The sequence below is a fragment of the Macaca mulatta genome, chromosome 5 (assembly GCF_049350105.2).
Source record: "Macaca mulatta isolate MMU2019108-1 chromosome 5, T2T-MMU8v2.0, whole genome shotgun sequence".
Classification (NCBI taxonomy): Eukaryota; Metazoa; Chordata; class Mammalia; order Primates; family Cercopithecidae; genus Macaca; species Macaca mulatta.
Window position 1 is genome coordinate 61,065,830 of NC_133410.1, and position 22,276 is coordinate 61,088,105.

The window sequence follows — 22,276 nt, forward strand, 5'->3', positions numbered from 1 at the left end:
TGCACAATTTCTCAACTTTCTTTTAATAAGAAAACTCATGGAAATAATTTCATGTCAATATATAGTTTCCATGTCCTTTTTTTCCCACAGCTTATCATCCCAGTGTTTAAACCAGTCTCCAATTAATGGACAGCTAATAATCAATAACTTTGTATTTATATGACATGACTATTTTTAAAATCATATTTACCCTCAGCACTGTGGATAGTGACAAGACTGTATTACAGAGTCTGAAATGAGTGAGCCAAAATGTTTTGAAAATAATAATATTACAAAGATACTTAAAAGACTATGATAAGAATTTGGGTTTAGATATTCTGGAATGTGTTTTAAAAATAATCGTCATTATTTTACAGTTTCTATCTTATTTTGCTCATAATACAATGACTTTTTTTCCACGTGTCCTTTCCATAAATAAAGACACACGAGAAGAAAACTTACTTTTATTTTCTTTCTGCTTTTCGTGTGGGATATGAACTATTTCTACCTTTTAAAAAATAGCTTCTGAAGTGCTAATGAAATTCTGTGAAGTGCATTTAGTTACGTCATTTCTTTCCCATTTTATTGGAGAGCAAACTGAGATTTAAAGAGATTGAGTAAATTGTCCATGTCATAGAGCTAGAAACTGACAGAGCCAGGACTTGAATCTTGTTCATAAACTAAAATGAATTAGTACTATGTTTTTTTCTCCCATAAGAATGACTACAGAATGTTTCTTAGTATGATAATAATATCCAGATGAATGTATAAACTGATAATGAATGTTGAATCTGATTTGATAAGATATCAAACTTGGACAAAGCAATGAAATAATCCAGAATCCAATTAGAGAATAACGAGGTTAATTGAATCCAATCAACACTGGAAGAAATTAGGAACATAGATGATCTTGCGTATAGTCATCCCGGAATCATTATTTCTCCGTTTCATAGAATATCAAGGTCTATAATCTTTCAGCTTGTGTCAGAAATTTATACTCTCTCCCTAAATTGATTAGGTGATTTGACTCTACAATAACTTTGGATTAAAAATACACAAGATGAAATAAACCTATAATATTAGTACTATTGCATTAAGTTCAGGATAATCTGTGTTTGTCAGTTAAAGTGTTTGCTGTGTTTAAGAGAATCTGATAACTGTGATTTTAAGCTTTAAGTATGTGAATGTTTTCTAAAGTATTGAAATAGAAATTCATTTAACATAGTTAATAATTTATTAATTTAAAAAGAGTTATCTAAGTATTTTGGGCGGTTTTGACTTGTTAGAATTCTAAGTCTCTCTTTTATAAATATATGTAATGATATGGGTTTCTTTTAGCCCATTACACTAAGAACTTATTAGGTTCAGTTTAGCATCTTTCTGGGATTTTTTCTTGAATTATTTCACTAATAATTTTCTTCTTCTTCTTTTTTTTTTTTTTTGAGACAGAGTTTTGCTCTTGTTGCCCAGGATGGAGTGCTCACCGCAACCTCTGCCTCCTGGGTTCAAGCTATTCTCCTGCCTCAGCCTCCCAAGTAGCTGGGATTACAGGCATGTGCCACAACACCTGGCTAATTTTGTATTTTTAGTAGAGACAGGGTTTCTCCACATTGATCAGGCTGGTCTCGAACTGCTGACCTCAGGTGATCTGCCCGCCTCGGCCTCTCAAATTGCTGGGATTACAGGCATGAGCCACCATGCCGGGCCTGTTATTTTTATTCTTCTCTTTCTTTGTCTCTTATTTGAATATTGAATCTTTTCTACTTGTCATTGTTTTTTTTTTTTTTTTGTATTTTCTTTTCTTTGTCTTTTTGATTTACTTTCTGAAAACTTTCCTGATTTACTCTTCAACTCCTCTCTTGAGTTTTTCATTTGTTATCATATTTTTGATTTCGAAGGATTCCTTTCTATTTTCTGAATTAAAAGAATCATCATGACATTTCATGAATGTCAATTCTTTTAGCTCTCTGAGGACATTAATGATATTTGATTAGTTCAGCGTCTGTATTTCATCTATCACTTATTCCTATTTGTTTGGCTTCTAAGTCTTTCACATTAGAGACCTTCCTCAAATGTCTCATGAATTTTGGCTCTTGGTCAAGTCTGTTGGCTGTTGTGTGAAGTATTCAAGTGCTGACTGAAAGCTTTTTGTAAGTGGATAGGGCTTGTTGATCTGGGTTCCATTGTCAGGTGACCTAGCGGGAACACTTCAATGGAGAACCTCCAATGCAAGTATTTTTAGACTTTTTCTTATGGGCAGGCAATTTCCTCAGAGAAACTGGACTCTTATCTGGATAGTGTAATTCTCACTGCCAACAACTAGCATGCCCTCTGCCTGGTGTGCCTCAGCCTATAAAACTTTTCAGAGGAAAACCCCTCAGTCTTACGTGGAAGAGAGTTGTGAAGAGGATCTGGCGATTTAATTGTTTCTTATATTTTCAACAAATACGTCTGCTTTTAGTTATACCTCTACCTTCTCATCCAGAGGTATCTGGATGCCACAAAGTCCTGAGCCTTCCGGAGGCCATGTTTTCCTTCTTGGATCTATCTACTTTCTTGGGTCTATTAAGGCATTCGCCACTTGTTTATCTTTTTCTGGATTTTGCTGTAGATTCCTCTTCCATTCTTTTGGTCCTTGTGCATTTTTGTATTTTTGTTGTAATGCTTTACTATCACTTTAGTGGAGTTTCATGAGTGAGCATGAATATATCCATCATATTTAATAGGAAGCTTTGCAGAGCTTTTCAGATGCGTTCACATTTATTAACAAAGATAATTTCTATCCAGTCTTGATGACATTTACTTCCTTAACCACTACTTGTTAGACCTATTATTTATTGTTTTATATCTTCTCAACACTATTTGTGCATTTGACAGAAGCCCACACATCTGTAGACACGCACAATGTGTTAGACTTATGTGAGTAGTTACGTCAATGTGATTGATGGGCAGACACATTTAATAGCTCGTCAGTCATTTGATTGATAGCTGAGTATATGCTACGCACATGTGCTAAATGCACTGACAGCATGGGCCACCCGGTCCTTGGACAATGGTGTTAAAAAGAAGAAACAGGCTGGAAGCAGTGGCTCATGCCTGTAATCCCAGCATTTTGTGAGGCAAATATGGGACGAATGTTTGAGCCCAGGAGTTCAAGACCAGCCTGAGCAACATGGTGAGACCTTACCTCTATAAAACATTAGAAAAATTAGCCAGGTGTGTTGGTGCACAATTGTAGTCCTAGCTGCTAGACAGGCTGAGGTAGGAGGATTGCCTGAACACAGGAGTTTGAGGCTGCAGTGAGCTATGAATGAGAAACTGCACTATAGTCTGGATGACAAAAATAAAAATAAAAATTACATATAATTTGTTGATTAGCAAACATAGGCTGCACTAAAAAATGGAAGAAAAAAGCTTGTAAATGATGATATACTCAACATGAATCAACAATATATACATTTATATATATATATATATATATATATATATATATTTATATATTAAGGCAAGTTACCAAATTTTTTCACCAAGAAAATAGTTTGGAAAAAAGCTTGTTAATACTTCTAGAATCAACATTATTCAGACCTTTATTATAATTATCTTTAGGGGCCTATAATGTTAGTAAGATGTGGGGACCTTGGGAAGACTTCAGAAGAAAGCAGTCAAAAGAATTAAGATCTCCAGAACTAGAGTTGGGGAGAAAAGCATAAAAGAATTGCAATCATTTAATCTGGTGAAGAAAAGACTGAAAAGGGCAGGATAACAGTCTTGATGCTAGTGAAAGAATTATGTTTTAGGGATGCAAAGCACTGATTTGTCTCCCACTTACATTATGGATTGGCTAAGAGGAAAATTTCTAGTTTATAATTAAGTATATTTTGAAATAGAAAATCCTTAATCCTTTCAGGGCAAGCAGTGTTTAAGGAGTTGTTGACTGGGCAGGGACTGCTGGAGACATAGGGGGCCATCAGATACAGAGGACAGTGAGCATAAAATTGGGAGGCTTAGATTGATTTCTTTGTGTGGCATTAACTAATGCGTGATCTTTAGTGAGCCACTCAATCTTCCAGTGCCTCTGCAAAGCAAGAAAATAGACCCACATTCCAATTTTGGTAAAGTGTTATTGTGATAAAGAAATGAAACCATAGCAAAGAGTTCCCGTCTTTGCCACCTCTCAGAAAGGCAGAAATTCATCCCTTCTTTGACACAGGTTTTGAATAGACATCCCAACTCTGGGAGGTTCTTCCAATCAGGGCAGCATGGCAGGGCAGGTAGGCACATAGGCTTTGAGAGCATACTACCATAGGGTCATATTCCAATTTAGCTTCTTAGCTGATGAGTATCCTTGGAGCAGATATTTTAGTTCTCTAGGTCTTGTTTTCCTCATCTTTGAAACAAAGATTATAAGAATAGTAATTCAGACCAGGTAGAATTAAATGAGCTACAAAATACAATGTACTTAAGTCAGGAGGTGGAATATAGTAAATACTTGATACACATTATTATTATACTCTGATCTGTGAAATTTCTGCACTTGAACATCTAGAAACATTTATACCTTTCTAGTAGTGTTTATTTTTGTATCAAAGTAGTATTTTGATTTATTTTTGAGTTATTTGTATCCTTGCCTTATCCTTTCCACTGGATTTTAATCTAGTTTCCTGAGAGTGGAAATTGTTTTATTCAGTTTTGTTTCCCGAAATACTTAAAATTCCCTCACCGTAGCTGCTTAAAATTGTTGAATGGAGTTGAAAAGTTCAAAGTACATGTAAAATATATCACATTTAATGAGATGAAGTTCTATGTGCTATGTGAAATTCTGTATCATTATATTACACTCTTCTTTGTTTCTCTTACTGGAATGGTGTCATGGAAAGAGACTGAGTTTTAGAGTCAGAAAGACATGAACTCAGTTCTCATTCTTCCACTGATTGGATCTGTGAGTGACTTTACTTTCCTGAACATCACTTATAAAATTCAAGAAATACCAAATACCTTACAGGGCTGTTGTGAGCTTAGAGACAACACATAGAAAGCAACTAGCACTTAGCAGGGACAACAAATGAGTAGCTATTATTTTTTGTAATTATTTTGGTAACTACCTCAATGATCTCTGTCCTTTGAGAGGCAAACCTCAGTTCCTTGTGATCTTGGTAAGATGACTGCTTTCGAGCAACGTGTGTGATCTATCACCCCCAATGTCTCCACTTCTCTCTCTGGCAGCAGCAGCCTCTACTTCCAAGGACTTCTGTCTATACTGGTATCAGTGACAGTCTTGCCTTGAATGAGAACTTAAAAGTTGGCTGATGTTCCTTTCAGAGCTGAAGGGCCTAGAGAAACAAGAAAGAGATACAGACATTTAGCAAATGGGCTGGTGTGTGCTGACTGCCTTGATGGCAGTCTCCAATTGTGCTCCTTACCCAAGTCACAGCTTCCAACTCTGAAAGCAGATGGAGGAGACAGAAAGCAGCAGCAGAAGCGGGAGGCCTGACTTCCCAGTGCTACTGGGGCTGAAAGGGGGACATTGACAACTACTGGGGCTGAGATTACTTGTCCTTGATTCCGTGGCCAATATTCCTGTCATTTTTCAAGAGTCAATTGGTTAGGCACTTTCTCTCCTGTACCTCAGGAGAATAGCTTAATCTTACTTTTGAGTTCCCTGTAAAATCAGTACATCTTTTTATTATAATGTCTATAATATCAGGTTGGCACAAAAGTAATTGCAGTTTTTACATTAATGGCATCCAGAAACATTTATACCTTTATACTAACACTTCTTTGTGCTGACTCTACAAGTTTGTTTCCTTTTACTGCATTGCAAGTTCCTTGAGGGTAAACTGGGTTATTCATCTTTTTATTCCTAAGGCCTAGTGCTGGGTCTAGAAGATAGTGTGTATTTAATAAAATTTGTTAACTTACTGTACGAATGATCCAGAAGTTGACAGTTCAAACCCTCAAGTGTCCACTGATTTCCACTATAAACCAGGCAGGGACTTCACCTCAATGACTCACTTTTCTGGTTTCTAAAAGCAGAGGCAATGTGCCTTTCCTTTCCCAGAAGTATTTTAAGAACCAGTGAAAGTGTTGCTGAAAGGGATTCCACGTGCTGGACGGAAGTCTCCCCTAAGCACTGAGCATGGCCATAATAACATGACCATAGATTGTATGCCAAAAGCCACTTTCACTTTATATTTCAGTATTTGCCATTTATGTAGCATCATTTTGTGATAAGAATATAAAGTTTAGCAGCGTTAAGAAAACACATGTAGTTTCAGTGCTGAGTTTATTCATATATTAGGAATTTGAGGCAGACATTTATTTTTGCCTGAGTCAATAATTGTGGAGTTACTTTTTTGTTGTTGTTTGATTACTCAAGTTACTTTTTTTCTCTGTTGTATCAAATTATATTTTGCCTCAATTCAAGAAAAATGTTTAAAACTTTCAGAATATATAGAGTTAAGCTTTGGAATTCAACTATAATAAATTCAATAACTATTCCATAAGCACTTAATTAGTAAAAGTTTACTTTCCAGTTGTGAAAAGGAATATAAAATTTCCATTAAACTATGGGAAGGTAAGGACACATTTAGAAATCAATGTAATTTAAGGCAGAATACTAGAAGTAACATGAACCGTGTATAAGGACACTGGTATAGGAATTCAGAAATGGCAGAATTCACAAGCCAATTATTCATATTTAAGAGGAAGACACTTTCAACTTATATCATATTTGGGATCAGCACATCAATAACCCAAATCAGAATTAGTAGAGGTCACCGTTCAAATTCTATGTGTTCTTTGGTTCTTGGCTTCTTGGGACCTGTGGTAAATTTATCCTGTGATTTGGAGGTGGGGCAGGAAATAAGAGGTGTGAGAGCTGCAATTTCTCCCTCTCCAGCTTTCCCAGGGCAGCACTGTTTTTTGACCTCATGGAAACTATGCAGCCAACAGTCTTGAGACATCATAAAGCTGCATGTCTGAAAAAACAAATGGATAGGTAAAATGTTGGCAATTGTTGAAGCTGGGTGATGGTCCACGAAGGCTATTTATATTATCCATCTCTGCTTTTTTTGATATTTGAAAATTTCCATAATGGAAAAAAAGGAGCCACAGGTACCTGGGTGTTTGTTATGAGGGAGTTCATTTTGTGCTATTAACTACTATACCAGGCTGGAAGCTGCCTGTGCAACTCATTCATAGGAAGAGAATAGAATTTGCTTCCTTCTCCATGTGAAGCTCTAGGACATGACAGAGTGGTCCTTCTGAGAGCTAACTGCAACCTTCTCTTGCCCTTGCAGGTAGGAGACTATGGCTAGCTGATGCTTCATTATCTCAGTTTAACTTTTACCTGTAGAGTTAGTGTCATGCAGCATGGAAAATATTAGATTGGGAACCAGAAGATTTGATTTCCAGGCCCAATTCTGTCACTTGCCAGCACTTTAGAGGACAGGAAACACTGTTTATTGAACCCCCATTCTGGGCCAGCATTTATTGACAATGCTGTGCTCTAGACAATGGTCATATATTATCTTGTATGTAACATCTGTGTAGACATCAGCACTACTTATCTCATTTGGGTTGTTTTGTGGCTCAAGCAAGATAACACATGTAAATAACTTGGAACACTTTAAATCTTTAAGTTTCTAAATATATAAGATATTATAAAGATTAGCACTAGCATGTATGACTTATTAAAGGTTGAATGTTTAAACATGCCTAATAATAGAAACTTGCCACTATATAGTGTTTTAAAATAATTGACATCACATCTTTAAGTTTCCACATAGGCTTACTGAAAAGGCTTCCTTTTGAAGTCTTGTACCAGTAGGTATGAATGATTACTGATTAAATCATTATATATTCTAATCAAAGCATCATTTTATATATATAGATAGTGGAATAAATGTAACTAACTAGTAGTGTTCTAAGTTTTCATTTTACAAAATTGTAAGGCATGCTTGAATTTGCATGTAACACATAATTCTTGTTCCATAGGTCTTGGCAGAAGCCACTGGATTGCTCAGTGATTTTTTTTCCAAAAATGAAAGGAAGAGGAGGAAGCCAGCTGCAGATTTGACACTTGTAATTGTACCCCAGGTAATAGCAATAGTTATGTATGAGCTGTTTAAGTTCAAAGCAACATCAGTCATGCAAATTTCACATCAATTGGAAATAAAAGAAAGGAGAGAAATGTTTGTCAAATGGAAAAATGACATGTTATGTAGAATAAATTATTTCTAATAGTCTATGCAAATATAGCTAGCAAACAATGTGAAATAAAAATTCTAAAGTATTTGCTATAAAGTTGAAATGATACTTAAGTACTAAATTTGGATCATTTCCATTTGGTAATTCAGGAAAATCTGGTAACATCCTGGGTGGTGTGTGCAGCAATTGTTAGTGAAAATTTTAATCCCCATTTGGAAAAATACCAGTTGTAAAGCTGTGTCTCTTCAACATACACTGGCTGTGCATCCTAAGATTCTGAAGCCATGTAAGCCCACACTGATGTCAGGTGATTATTTGAGGACATTCCATTGGCTCTGGGATTGAGAATGATGGTAGCATGAGTCTGTAAACTAATTTTATACATCTCATCATACAATCTTTTGTTTGTTTTCTTGCTTAAAAGATAATAATATCCTCCTAATTTTATAAGTGTATCTAGTTGAACTGAAAATATCATGCGTCTGTAATCTAAAAGAAATGTTCTTAATCATGGAAGAAATTAGGTAATAATACAAATGAAATCTGACAACGAATTTCAGAGAAGGCAAACCTAGTGCAACTCCATGGCTCCCTCGAGGTCACCCAGCTCATTAGCACAAAAGGATTGGACTGCAGCCTCTGCAGGCCTCATTTTTCTTCCCTGCTGCGTGAAGACTGAAGTTCTTTCTAGCTGTAAAATACTGCAACCCACATGGGAAAGTTCATTTTCTTCTTATTGTTTTAAGATTTTATTTTGAAGAGAACCAGTTTTGAAAGAAGTTGTAATTATACTGTATTTACTATAAAATAATGTTTTCTTTTTATAACTTACTAAAATAGATTAGAAAGTCTGGTCATTAATTTTGGAAGATGGAATGTGTAACAAACCAGTGACTTCTGTGTTTTTTTAGAATACAGTAGCTAATTAGATAATTCACTATAAGTGAAAATATTGCTTTGTCGGTGTCACCAAATATCTAAGTGATAGAAGACTAAAGATAACTAAACAGTTTGTCATAGAGAAGCACAGTGATTTAGGAGTATCCATTCTGGTTCTGTAGAGAAAGACTTTGCAACTTTGGAAAATCATTTAAACTTAATGGACTTAGTTTCTTCATTTGTAAAAGGAGAGTCTCAAATTGGTTGACTTTAATGTTCCTTCCAGTTCTTTGATTCTGAACTTTCGAGACTTGTCTCAAATCAGACGCTGTGATTTAATGATACATATTAGTGATACATTCCTTCTCTGTTATTTTAGAACAAAAGTTTTTTTTTTTTTTTAATTTTAGAACTTATTAGTGACGTCTTTACATTTAAACTTGGCATCAGATTGTTTTTAAAAGTGACTCTGTGGAATACGTCTGAATATATTTCTCTCACATGTGTTTTGTCAAGGACCTCTTTCACTCTTCTGTTTCTCCTTGAATCTGTTGGGCCGGGGAAGTACTTCTTGAGCTGCTAGGGATTCTCTTTTGAAATTGGGAACAATGGTAAATCTTCAGTACAAGCTTCTGTGTTACATAAATGTTTTTTAATGAAAACACAAGCTTCTGTGTTATATAAATGTTTTTTAATACAATGAAATATTTACGTAGACTCTTTTGGACAGGATGCAGCAAATAAAATTTCATAAGGTAAGAGCTTGAATTTAGGTATCATTACTTACGCCTATAGGTTTAGAATAGGACACCCAACAGAAGCAAATGCTAAAATACCTCCAGATGCCTACAAGAACAGGAGAGGAAGACCCAAAGACGCAAGCAGACACACACACACACACACACACACACACACACACACACACACACACCACTAAAAGACTAATAAAAAAGGAAATATTCATTCTAGCATTCACCCAAAGTTATATGTGTAAGTATAACTTCCTGAAAAGGAAGGAGTCAGGCAACTCATGATTTCTCAGCAACAATGGCATATTGGCTAGCATCTGTTTGATTGTCGGTACTCATGCTGCACTGGTCTTTTTTGTTAGCACCTCATGATCTGTAGAAAGGATTTTCTAGACTTGAATGGTAAGCTGCAGCCATTCTGCAAATTTTGTTTTTATTGATTTTCTCCTACAATAACCAGAAACAGGCTAGAGTTACCAGAACTATCACTCAAATGCATAAGATTCTCAAATACAACTAAGTCAACAATCAAGAATCACCATGTATTTAAGGAAAGAGCTGCTGAGCTAAGAAACAGAAGGGCTAACATCAAGGAAGCGAAGATAATGGAAAAAAAAAATTATGATACAGATAACTGATATTCTCAGATTTGAATGGATAGTGCATTCCTAAAAGACAAACAATCAGCCTGAATATAGTGAGACCCTATCTCTAAAAAAAGAAAGAAAAAGAAAAAAAAAAAAATTAGCCAGGCGTGGTGGCATGTGCCTGCAGTCCCAGCTACTCAGGAGACTGAGGTGGGAGGATTGCTTGAGCCAGGGAGATTGAGGGTGCAGTGAGCTGTGATATCATGCCACTGTACTCCAGCCTAGGCCATAGAGTGAGAAACCCTGTCTCAAAACAAAAACAAAAACAAAAACAAAAAGAACAGTCCTTTAAAGGGAGGAAAATGTAGTTGGAGTTTTTGCAAGTAACCATCGTAACCAATACAAGACATTTCAACTGATAGGTTGAATAGCTGAAAGGACAGAGCTGAAAATCGAATCAGTATACTGAAAGATGAAGTGAGTCGTTACAGGAAGCAATGCAAAATTATAAAGGGTTAATTCTAAATTATATTAGTTTCGTATTGCTGCTGTAACAAATTACCACAAATGTACTGGCTTAAAACAACCCAAATTTATTATCTTACAGTTTTAGAGATCAGAATCTTAATGTCGAGGTGTTCGCAGGGCTCTGTTCCTTCTGGAGACTCTAGAAGAGAATCTGTTTTCTCGCCTTTTCCAGCTTCTGGAGGCCAGCTGCATTCCTTGGCTTGTGGCCCTTTCCTCTATATTCGAATCCAGCAAGGAAGCATCTTCCAGTCTTTTTCTCTCTTTTCTCTCTACTCTCTGCTTCTGTGGTCACATCTCCTTTGACCCTGATATCCTACTGCCTTCTCATAAGAATCCTTTTGATTACATTAGATCTACCCAGATAATCCTGGATAATCTTCCCATTTCAAATCCTTAACTTAGTGATGCCTGCAAAATACCTTTTGTTGTGAAAAGTTAACATATTTACAGTCTCTGGATAGTGGTATGTGACTATCCTGGGGGGCAAGGGCTGGGCTTTATTCTGCCTACTACAGAGAGTATGAGAAAAAAAAGTTAAAACAAATAAAATGCAGATCCTGAATACCCATAGCTATAAAATAGTAGTGCCCTGGGAAAGTAAGGAGACAACAAATAGGAGAAAATGATCAATTAAATGAGAAAAGAGCATTTACTAGAGCTCAAGAAATCAGTAAATCTCCAGGTTTCAAAGACCATGTGGTATTACATAGGAGGTATAAAAAGAGAGCCACAGTTAGACATCAGTGAAATTTCCGTTCTCCGAGGATAAAGAGAAATGTCCAAAAGGTTTCAGAGATAAACAACAGTTTACATGCAAGTAAATGAAAATCAGATTGTCATTAAGCTTTTTAAAGCAATACTGAGTACAGTAAACAATGGAATAATGTCTTTAGAATTCTGAGATGAAATTATTATAAACTTAGAATTCTATTCCTGGCCAAAGTAGAATTCAAGAGTGAAGGCTAAAGATAGTTTTGGATGTGTCAAAGACAATTCCACTCACTGCCCCTCCCTATTTGAGAGAATCCTAGTAAAAGCAAAAGGAAGTAAAATAAAACAAATAGCAAAGGACACAAATAAAACCACAGAGCAAAGATGCTGGCAAAACTAATTGTTAAATCTAAATAATTGATGAATATATTAAAAATATTAATAATCTGAAAGTTAAAACTACCCGTGATTTTAACATGGATGCTGGCCGAGGGCAGGGTGTTTTGAGTAGCGTGGGAGAGAAGTAAAATGAAGCCAATAATTTTTTTGTCTTGTTGGGTATGAAACAATATCTTAATGTAGTTTATCTTTGAATTTTCTTGATTAAAAATTTTAAAATTAAAATAAAAATTGGATTGATAATGTTATGTGTTAGTATGTTTTGAAACAAATATTCTCATACACAGTTGGAAGGTGTATATTTTTGTCTACCTTTTTAGTGGGTAATTTGGTAGCTTCTTTCAAGTTTTGAAATGAATAAGCCCTTTGCCCTAGAAATTTCATCTCTAAGCATCGATTCTACAGAAAATTTCTCTATCTGCAAAACAATTTGCAAGCATGCGTATGTGGCATTATTTATAACAGTCAAAAATATTAAATAATCTAAACCTATAGGAATGAATTAGATTAATTATGAACAACCATGCTCTGGTTAAAAAATTAAGTAGTTATAAGTATTTGCAGACATAGAAATATTATCAAGTCATATTTTTGAAAAAAAGAAGTTATGAAGGGTGGCTATAATTCTATTTATTATAAATGATTCTGAAAAGGTTTATTTATTCACATATACATAATACATAATTGTATGCAATTACAGAATTGGGTCTGGAAGGATATAAGTCAAAATGCTAATAATTATTATCCTTGGGAGGAGATTTTATCTGGCAGAGTATTTTGCTTTTAATTTCTACTTATGTTATTTTACGATAAGAATATATTTATGTATTATGCGCATTACTCATATAACATTTAAAAATTTAGAAAAGCAAATAGCAAAATCTCCTGAAATACCACATCCAAGGAAAATTACTGTCAACAGCTTGGTGAGCATATATCTGGACCACTTGGTTATACATATGGGTATGCAGATGTATTTAATTTTCCATAAATAAAAGTATATGACTGCATTGAAAAATCATTTTTAATTAAATTTTTTTTAGATATAATTGTAGATACATATGTAATTGGGAAAAATACTACAGAGAGACTGGATATACACCTTCCCTTGTTTGTCTCAATGGCAAAATCTTGTAAAATCACAACTATGATACTGACATTGATAGTCAAGCTATAGAACATTTCCATCTCCACAAACATCCCTCATGCTGCTCTTTTACGGACCCGCTTCCCTCCCACCTCACTCCCCTCCTGATAACTCTAATATGTTTGCCATTTCTATACTTTTGTCATTTCAAGAGTGTTATATGAATGAAAAGATAGTGTAACTTTTGGGGTTGACTTTTTCACTGGGAATAATTCTCTAGAGATTATCCAGCTTGTTCTTACATGTATCAATTGCTCATTCATTTTTATTGTTCATTAATATTCAGTGACATGGATATACCACAGTTTCTACAATGAGTCACTGAGTTGTTTCCAGTTTTTGGCTAATGCTAACAATTTTGCCGCAAACCTTTGTATATAGGTGTTTTTATAAGCATAATTCTTAATTTCTCTGGGGTAAATACCAAGGAGTGCAGTCGTTAGGTCTTGTGGTAATTGCATGTTTAGTTTTTTTTTAAAAAAACTGTCAAATCGTTTTCCAGAATGACTGTACTATTTTACATTATGTCTCTCTTCCAATTTCCATGCCGTTTATTTATTTTTCTTGTTTTAGTGCACTGACTAGAACTTCCAGCACTATATTGAATAGGAGTGCTGAGAGCAGAAATCCTTATCCTGTTCTTGGTCTAGAGGTAAATAATTCAGTTTTTCACCATTAAGTATCATGTTAGATACAGAGTTTTGTAGATTAAAAAAAATCAAGTTTAGGAAATTACCCTGTAGACCTGTTTTTACAAGAGTTAAAAATTATAAATTGGTGTTAAACTTTGTTAAATTCATCTTCTGAATTAATTGATGTGATTTTCTTCTTCAGTCTGCTAATATGGTGGATTATATTGATTGATTCTCAACCACTTAACCAACCTTGTATTTCTGAAATAAACTTCATTTGAATATGTTGTTTAATCATTTTACATATTGCTTACTTATATTTGCTAACATTTTGATAAGGATTTTTGCATCTATACTGATGAGAAATATTGGTCTGTAGTTTTCTTTCTTTTTGTTTTTAAAAACCGTCTTTTTCTTATTTTGGTATCAAGGCAATACTAGTTTCATAAAATGAATTGGAAAGTGGTTCCTCCTTTTCTGTTGCTGGGAGAGGGTTTAGTTTTGCTTTTCCCCAATTCGTGTTAATTCTTTAAATGCTATTATAAATATTATTTATTTATTTTTTAAAAAGACATATTTATTAAGCATCATTATGAGACTATCACATTTAGCAATCAATGGCATGGGTGCAAAAACATATATATGTACATTAAAACCCTCTGTTGGAATGCTTTATACTTTCCACAGAACAGAAACTAAAATAATCTGTTGTACCATTAGTCATAAATGCAATCCTCAAGTTTTCCCCAGACTCATGAGTATTGTCTAAAACATGTCTTCTTTGTAGCAGCTAGGCTCTGCCACCACTGTGCTTGGTTGAGTTCACAAATCTGCTGTGACCTGTAGCTTCCCCATCACTTCTCTGGATCTCCTCTCCTGCTAAGTTTTCTTTCCTGGCAGGAATTGAAATGTGCCACGGCTATAGCTACTGCTGCTACTGGAACTACCATAGCCATCTTGGTTTCATGGTTTGGCAAAGTATTGGCCTCTACCACGTTAGGGGCCAGAGCTTCTGCCTCCAAAGTTTCCTCCCTTCATGGGTCCAAAATTTGAAGACTCATTGTTGTAACTGCCAAAATCATTGTTGCTTCCACCACCTCCAAAATTGCTTCCATTATTACCAAATCAATTATAGCCATCCCCACTGCTACCATATCCATGACCACCATGGCTGCCACCAAAGCCACCATGACCACTAAAGTTTCCTCCACAACCAAAGTTGTCATGCCCATCGAAACCACCCCACAACCACCACCAAAGTTTCCAGATCCACTTCGACTTCTTGCTGGAGGAAGCATTAGCCATCTCTTGCTTTGACAGGGCTTTCCTAGTTTCACAGTTGTGGCCATTTACAGTGTGTTATTTCCGAATGACAATCTTATCCATGGAGTCATGGTTGTCAAAGGTTACAAAGGCAAAGCCCCTTTACTTGCCACTGTCTCGGTCAGTCATGATTTTAATCACTTCAATATTCCCATACTGTTCAAAATAATCCCATAGGTGATGTTCTTTAGTGTCTTCTTTAATGCCATCAACAAATTTCTTTTTCACAGTTAAGTGGGCACCTGGTCTTTGAGAATCTTCTCTTGAGACAGCTCTTTGGTTTTACAATTCTTCCATCCACTTTATGTAGCCTTGCATCCATGGCTACATCCACCTCCTCCACGTGACAAACCCAAAACCCCTGGAGCACTTGGTGTTTTGGTCTCTCATTACCACACAGTCCATGATAATTCCCCATTGTTCTGAATGCCTCCTCAGACTCTCATCGGTTGTTTGAAAGCTGTCTGCACCTGTTCAGGCTCTTTGGGAGATGCTGACTTAGACATGATGGCAGTGGGAAGAGAGACTTTAGTGACTCTCCCTTGGCAGCATCCACAGGCAGAAAGGAGCAAACTAATGAATGTATTTCCATGGTTTATTTAGACATATGTTAGTTTTCAAGTATTTGAAGGTTTTACTACTATCTTTCTTTTATTGATTTGTAGTTTGTTTCCCTTGTGGTCAGAAAATACATTATGTATTATTTCAATTCTTTTAAATTGTTGGGGGTTTGTTTTATCTCTCAGGTTATAGTTTGTTTTGGTATATGCTCATGCATGGGCTTTTATAAATAATATATATTCTGATTTTTTAATGCCAATTATATTTTGATGGTTTTATGGCGTTGTTGAGTTCTTCTATATCCTTGCTGATTTTCTCTATAGTTCTGTTTGTTTGTCTGTTTTTGAGACAGGGTCTTGCTCTGTCACCAAGGCTGAAATATGGTGTCATGACCATGGCTCCCTACAGCCTCAACCCCCAGGGCTTCAGCAATCCTCCCACCAGAGCCTCCTGAGTAGCTGGGATTACAGGCCTGAGCCACTACACCTGGCTAATTTTTGTATTTTTTGTACAGATGGTGTTTCGCCTTGTTGTTCAGACTGGTCTCAAATTCCTGAGTTCAAGTGATCCTCCCGCCTCGGCTTCCCAAACTGCTGGAATTACAGGCAGAGCCACCACGCCTGGCCTTTTTGTATAGTTGTTCTACCAATTGTTGATAGTAGAATGTTGAGATTTCCAACTGTAATTGTGGATTTATCTATGCTTCCTTTTTCTATCAGCTTTTGCTTCACATACTTTGCAACTGTGCTATTTGGTACATCGACACTTAAGATTGTTATGTCATCTTGGTGGATTTACCCTTTTATTATTATATAATGCCCCTTTCTGGCTCTGGGAATCTTTTTTCTCTAAAGTCTACTTTATTTAGTATTGATGTAGCCATTCTTGCTTTACTTTGATTGATGTTTGCATAAAATATCTTTTTCTATCATTTTACTTTAAACCTGCCTATATCACTATATTTGAAGTGAGTTTCTTATAAAGAACATTTAATCCAATCAATGCCTTTTAGTTGATATATTTAGACCATTGATATTAATGTAATTATTAATCTATCAGGCCTTAATTCTGCCATTTTTTGTTTTCTGTGTGTTCTTTCTGTTTTTTTGTTTTGTTTTGTTTTGTTTTCATTTATTCTCTCCGTCTTCTGTGTGATACTGAAAGGTTTTATTCGATTCTACTTTGATTTATCCATAGTGTTTTTGAGTGTTTCTCTTTGTATAGCTTTTTACTGTCTGCTCTAAGTATTATATCATATATTAAAGCACAGCCTACTGGTGTTTTTATTTTATGAGCTTCAATAAAGTATAGTAAATGTCCATTTGTTATGTCCATTTATGTCCCTTTCTCTTCTTTCATTTATAATATAATTGTATTAAATATTTCCTCTACACATGTTTAGAAACGTATCAACTGGTGTTATAATTTTTGCTTCAGTCAAGAAGAAGCAAAGCTTGTTGTATTTGTTCATATTTTTGTTTACTGTGTTCTTCTTTCCTGAGGTTCCAAGGTTTCTTCTTTTAGCATGCCTTTATGTTTAGAGCACTTCCTTTAGCCATTCTTTTAGGATAGGTCTGGTAGGTCTGCTCTTGCTTTCCCTTCATTTGATGATGTATTGATTTCCTCTTCATTTCTGATGCATATTTTTGCTGGGTGTGATTTGTTTGCCAGTTCTTTTCTCTCAGCTTGTGAGAAGTATTGTGCTGCTTCCTTCTGTTCTTCATGGTGTCTGATGGGAAATCTGCTGTCTTTCTGTGTGTGTTTGTTTTTTTTTTCCCTCTAATAAGCAGTCATTTCTCTCTCACTGTTTTGAAGATTTTTTTTCTTTGTGTTTATTTTTCAGATGTGCCTTGGTGTGTGGATTTTCTTGAGTTTGTCCTGTTTGAGATTCACTCAGCTTCTTGAATCTCTAGGTTTACACTTCTGGCTAACTTTGGGAATTTCCAGTCATTATTTCTTCAAGTACTATTTCAGCCCTACCTTTTTTCTTCTCTCCTTTTGGAACTTTGTCAGACATTTGTAACTTCCTTGCCATCCTGGTGTTGGCATCTATTAATTGTCCTTTCATTCAGGTTGAGATTTTCTGGTTCTTCATATGATGAGTGATTTTCTACTGAAACCTAGATATGCCCATATTATGTTGTGAGGCATGGTATCTAGCTGTAACCTTCTGTTTTAATTGACATTTTTGGATAGTACTCTGGCAGGAGAAGGGTGCTGCCACCTCATTATGACTTCACACATATGGAAATAGAACTTCAGGTTCCCCACTTGGCCTCTGTTGATACCCAACAGATGGTAGTCTTCTTCTGCCTCATGAACAGGAGTAGGAGTTGTAGATATCCGGTGGTCTCTGGTGACTCCTTGATTGGGGTGGAAGCCTTACTGCTGAATGATCAATTGTCAAAGTCCGGACTCTCACTAGGCACCCTTTTACACCACCATGGAGAGAGGGTAATGAGTGCCTTATGACTGCTGGATGGGAATGGAAGTAGGTTCCCCACATGGTACTTACTGTCATCATATTAAGTGGGCCTCATTACCAGCCAGTGAAGATGAAAGTACCAGCTTCCTACTTGGCTTTCTCTGCTATCTAGTGGAGTGCTGGAATGTTTCATTACAGCCTATTAAGGCTAGAAGCCGAGGCTCCTCACTCAAACTGTGCTGGCCTGAACAGGAGTAAGGCCAGAGTTTTTCTGTGGTGTTTTCCTGGAGGAAAGCAGTTATCTTTTTACAGAATATAATTTTCTGGGATGAAGCAAAAAGCAAATCCAGCAAGTTCACCACTGTATCATTTTTGGGGTCCTGAAGTCCCCAACCAGTCTGACTTCTTCCCACCTTTCAGAGTTCTTACATTCCTTTCATTTATAATGTACAAGGTTCTTAGTTGTACTTTGTAAAAGGAACAGGGGAAACTATGTCTACTTTATTATTCAAGAAACAGAAATTCTTGCTAACTTCATTTTGCAGCTTACTTTTTCACTCAATAATATGTTAATGAAGTTCATTCTATTTAAATGAATACTAATTGATATCATCCTTTCAATGGATGAATATTATTCAATTGTATTACTATTACCATAGTTTCTTTTAAACTAATCCATTATTATTATTCTTTTTAGAAACAGAGTCTCACTCTGCCACCCAGGCTGGAGTGCAGTGGTACAATCTTGGCTCACTGCAACCTCCGCCTCCCAGGCTCAAGTGATCCTCCCACCTCAGCCTCTCAAGTAGCTGGGACTACAAGTGTGTGCCACCATACTCAGCTAATTTTTGTATTTTTCTGTGGAGACAAGGTTTTGCCATGATGCCCAGGCTTGTCTCAAACTCCTGGACTCAATCTTCTCCCAAAGTGCTAGGTTTATAGGCATGAGCCACTACTCCTAGCTAATTCATTATTAATATACACTTAATTGCATAATAAATAATGCTCTGATGAACATCTCTTGATGCAAAGCTCTGCATTCTCTTTTCTATAATTCTGGCAATTAAAAAACTATGTAAACCACATATATTTTCCAGTGTTTGGTGAAAATTCATTTTGTGTCACCACCTGTCTAGAACTCACAGAAGGCTATTTATAGTCTTTATTTATCCTGCTCAGTTTTACACTTTATATATTTGTTAGAGAAATATTAAGATATTTAATTATGGGTTACTGAACAGACTGCTGGGATTTGTTATGAAATATGTAATCTATGCATCTTATTATTTTCTTAGATCCAAATGTTCTGAATTCTTGCATACTTCTCTTAAATATTCTTAGGATAACTTTCTAGGAGAGTGATAGCCAAATTTTGGGTCATAATGTGAAATTGTACTTCTAAAATGCAATTTTAGTAGTACTATGTGCTCTTAACAGAGCATATGTCCATTTCTGATAACACTGGTTAGTATCATACAATAGCTTAAATTTATGATTTATTCTTTGTGAGATTATAAATAGAATCAATAAATGTACATTTTAGAAAAACCTAGAAAATACAGAGTAGTATAAAGAAGAAAATTTAAAACACTTGTAGTATCTCTTGCCAGTCGTAATAACTCACTGTTACGAGTTATTACCACCATTACTATTTTGGCTTATTCTCTTCATCTCTACTTTTAAATACAAAATTGGAATTACATTTTATGTAGGGAATTTTTATATTCCATCTTTCATTAATGCTGTATTATAGACAACTACCTTTGTCTCTATTTTTATAGAACATGATTTAAATAATTGTATATTTTTTCATGAAAGAGATTTATTATAATTCATAGAGCTGATTCCTTATTTTTGGGTAAATGAATTGTTTTCAAATTTTTCCCATTGTAATTACATTGTAATAAACATGGTTGTAAATATTCTCAAGTTTAAGAGTTAGAAAGAAGAAAGCTTGGCCACAACTTGGATAATACATCTTAAAATTGAAATCCTATCTTTGCAAAAGTGTTTCAGTTCACTCTGATTATGGTCTGATATGGTTAGGCTTTGTGTGCCCACCCAAATATCATCTTGAATTATAATCCCATAATCCCTATAATCCCCACATGTCAAGGGAGAGACCAGGTGGAGGTGGTTGAATCATCGGGGCGGTTTCCCCCATGTTGTTCTCATGACAGTGAGTGAGTTTTATAAGAGCTGATGGTTTTGTAAGTGTTTGGCAGTTCCTCCTGCATGTTCATTCTTCTTCCTCCCACCTTATGAAGAAGGTGCCTTGCTTCCCCTTTGCCTTCTGCCATGATTGAAGTTTCCTGGGGCCTCCCTAGCCATGTGAGACTGAGTCAATTAAACCTCATTCCTTTGTAAATTATCCAGTCTCAGGCAGTTCTTTATAGCAGTGGGAAAATGAACTAATTCAGTAAATTGGTACCATAGAGAGTGGGGTACTGCTATAAGGATACCTGAAAATGTGGAAGTGACTTTTGAACTGGGTAACAGGCCAAGGCTGGAACACTTTGGAGGGCTCAGAAGAAGATAGGAAGATATGGGAAAGTTTGGAACTTTCTAGGGACTTGTTGAATGACTTTGACCAAAATGCTGATAGTGATAGGAGCAATGAAATCCAGGTTGAGGTGGTCTCAGATGGAGATGAGGAACTTGTTGAGAACTGGAATAAAGGTGACTCTTGCTATGCTTTAGTAAAGAGACTGGAGGCATTTTGTTCCTGCCCTAAAGCTCTGCGGAACTTTGAACTTGAGAAAGATTATTTAGGGTACAAGTGGAAGAAATTTCTAAGAAGCAAAGCATTCAAGAAGGCATGTGAGGGCTCTTAAAAGCATTTAGTTTATTTTTTCTTTTTCATTATACTTTAAGTTCTAGGGTACATGTGCACAACATGCGGGTTTGTTACATAGGTATACATGTGCCATGTTGGTGTGCTGCACACATTAACTCATCATTTACATTAGGTATTTCTCCTAATGCTATCCCTCCACCCCCACCAACCCCACGACAGGCCCTGGTGTGTGGTGTTCCCCACCCTGTGTCCAAGTGTTCTCATTGTTCAATTCCCACCTATTAGTGAGAACATGCGGTGCTTGGTTTTCTGTCCTTGCGATAGTTTGCTCAGAACGATGGTTTCCAGCTTCATCCATGTCCCTACAAAGGACACAAATTCATCCTTTTTTATGACTCCATGGTATTCCATGTTGTATATGTGCCACATTTTCTTAATCCAGTCTATCACTGATGGACATTCGGGTTGGTTCCAAGTCTTTCCTATTGTGAATAGTGCGGCAATAAACATACATGTGCATGTGTCTTTGTAGTAGCATGATCTACAATCTTTTGAGTATATACCCAGTAATGGGGTCACTGGGTCAAACAGTATTTCAGTTCTAGATCCTTGAGGAATTGCTACACTGTCTTCCACAATGGTTGAACTAGTTTACAGTCCCACCAACAGTGTAAAAGTGTTCCTATTTCTCCACATCCTCTCCAGTACCTGTTTTTTCCTGACTTTTTAATGGTTGCCATTCTAACTGGTGTGAGATGATATCTCATTGTGGTTTTGATTTGAATTTCTCTGATGTCCAGTGATGATGAGCATTCTTTCATGTGTCTGTTGGCTGCATAAATGTCTTCTTTTGAGAAGTGTCTGTTCACATCCTTTGCCCACTTTTTGTTGGGGTGGTTTGTTTTTTCTTGTAAATTTGTTTGAGTTCTTTGTAGATTCTGGATATTAGCCCTTTGTCAGATGGATAGATTGCAAAAATTTTCTCCCATTCTGTAGGTTACTTGTTCACTCTGATGGTAGTTTGTTTTGCTGTGCAAAAGCACTTTAGTTTAACTAGATCCCATTTGTCTGTTTTGGATTTTGTTGCCATTGCTTTAGGTGTTTTAGACATGAAATCCTTGCCTATGCCTATGTCCTGAATGGTATTGCCCAGGTTTTCTTCTAGGGTTTTTATTGTTTTAGGTCTAACATTTAAGTCTTTAATCCATCTTGAATTAATTTTTGTATAAGGTGTAAGGAAGGGTCCAGTTTCAGCTTCTACTTATGGCTAGCCAGTTTTCCCAGCACCACTCATTAACTAGAGAATCCTTTCCCCGTTGCATGTTTTTGTCAGGTTTGTCAAAGATCTGAT